The sequence below is a fragment of a genome, unplaced genomic scaffold (assembly GCF_019419815.1).
Source record: "Pyrus x bretschneideri cultivar Hongxiangsu unplaced genomic scaffold, Pyrus_bretschneideri_v1 Contig261, whole genome shotgun sequence".
NCBI lineage: Eukaryota > Viridiplantae > Streptophyta > Magnoliopsida > Rosales > Rosaceae > Pyrus > Pyrus x bretschneideri.
Window position 1 is genome coordinate 1 of NW_025999570.1, and position 2,500 is coordinate 2,500.

The window sequence follows — 2,500 nt, forward strand, 5'->3', positions numbered from 1 at the left end:
CCGTTGCCGAAAGGACCACAATGCAGAGTGTCCCTACATTTGGTGCTTCATATAGGCAAGGATTTCAAGCCAATCAATGTCCACAAAGAGATTGGAGGGATCATTCAAACTCTATGTGGTGGGAAGCTCAACAAGTTCAACGTGAAGCATATTGGCAGCCATATGAGGAGTTCTATTCAAGACCTATGCAGCCACCACAACTTCATATGCAATATGCTCAATTAAATTCAAGTTCGTCAATAGATTATAATCAAATTCTTAATGAATTAAATTCTTTGGTGCAGGGGTCACAAAATCAAGCCAATGAGGCTCAACAAGAAGGATATTGGCAGCCATATGAGGAGTTCTATTCAAGCCCTATGCAGCCACCACAACCTCATATACAACCTGCCCAAACAAATTCAGGTGCGTCTTTGTATAATGATACGCTTATTAAGTTACTCACCAATTTGTCTCAGGGGCAAAGAAAATCAAAAGAAAGCAATGCAAAATCGAGACAAAAGGTTGAACCACTTGGAAAAGCAAATTGGGCAGATAGCGGAATTCGTAGGACAATTTCGTGACCAAGAAGTGGATGAGGAGCTGCTAATTGAGGAGGAGGAAGAAGACATGCACACGGCAAGGGTAGAACAACCTTTGCCGCAGCCCCCTAAGCCCTCTAACCACCCACCACAAGTAAGGACGTCCCAATTCCATGTTTATTCTGATGTTATTCCACCCAATGTCCCTTTCCTAGCAGGTTTTTGATTCCCAACCAAGAAGAGAGTAAAAAGGACATCGTGGAAGCCTTCCAAAGGTGCAGAATGCTATTCCAATTCTTGGTGCAACACAGCAAGTTTTAGATGGTGTTGAATTCTTCAAAGGACTTTGTACACCAAGAAGAATGATTCAAGAGAGGTAGTGGCGGGGAGAGAGATGTACAAGGCATCAAAGAGGACATATTTGAACCACAAAATCCAAAGAAGTTGAATTTGATGACATTGGACAAGTCATAACCATCACATGCAATCTGGCCAAGTCCAATATCCCTGAAACTGTCAAAGGAGTGGTGTTTGTCATTGAGTTCTTGTCGGACAAAACAAGTAAGTCATCTTCTCTAAATTCCATTACATTTTATACTAACTGGCTGATTTTGATGAATCAGGCACCTACATTAGAATTCAAACCAATGCCGGTTCACTTCAAGTATCACCTTCCATTCAAGGATCCATTCTATGCCGTGAGCCTAGTGGAGATTAAAAGAAGGTTTCGTCCGGCTGGAAGACGTTAAAGCAAGCGCTTCTTGGGAGGCAACCCATGTATTCGACAAGGAGAAGATGGAACTTTCACTCCAAACCCAGATTTGCGTTTCTAAACCCTTCTCCTTGCTGTTTATTTTATCATGCTTAGTTGTTTGTTATTTGTTTGCTTTTATGTGAGTCTTTGTGTGAAACATTGAGGACAATGTTTGATTTAAGTGTGGGGGGGGGTAACAAGTGTTTTTATGCAAAATTCGTGGGATTTTATCACCTATCACTTCTAATGTTGTGTTCCACTGTTTTTAAGTGTTTTTAAGCTATTTTAGAGTGTTTTAGAGTGTGTTGACTTAAAAATTTGAAAAATTGTTTTGAAAAACCCAAAAAGAGTTGTTTTTGTGTGTTTGTTTGTGTCGTAGAGTACCTTCCAACGCAATGATGAGGATTTGGTTTTTAATTGCATGATGGTTAAAGAAAGTTACAAACATGGTTGGACGTTTGATATACTCTTTGGTTTATGCTTAGTTGTAGTTATAGTTTACGAATTCACATGTAATCACAAATGATAAAAATCAGTTTTTGTAACATGCTTGAAGGAAGGAACTTAAACAAACGCTACATCCCTGTGAGACTTGAGCCTAAACGTTATTTGGAGAGTTAAAATCTGTGCAATATTGTTTTCTAAAGTTGTTGCATGATCTCATTATTCTTTGCTTGGTTACTACTTAGAAGGCGTTTCATCACTTAGTTCCAAATGCTAGAACTCATGCCCATTTCATTCAAAGCACGTTATTGATTTGCATAACACATATTCAAGATGAAGTTGTGTAGTGAACACCTTAGCCAAAGTGCCATATTTCCCTTTTCATTTGTTTTGTAGGATTTAACCCCGTTGAGCCTTGTGTAGCCTACTTCCTTTGTTAACCCACATTATCCTCACCTAGCCTAGATGAGGACCATCCGTACCCTTGTTCTTGAAGCATAGTAAGCATGAATGAATTCCCTTTGATTAATGTGTGCAGAAAATAAGTGTGGGGGAAGGATTATGGATGTGAGTTTTTGTGCCATAGGCACGGTTTAAAAAAAAAAAAAAAAAAAAAAAAAAAGAAAGAAAAAAAAAAAAAAGAAGAAAGAAAGAAAAGAAAAGAAAAAAAAATTGAAAAGTATTGGTTGTTGAAGTAAGGGCCCAAAACAATGAATTTGGCCCTAAGAGTTGTTTGAATCTTCCCTATTTGTTTAAAAGTTGATTTCTGCATTCTAAGGGA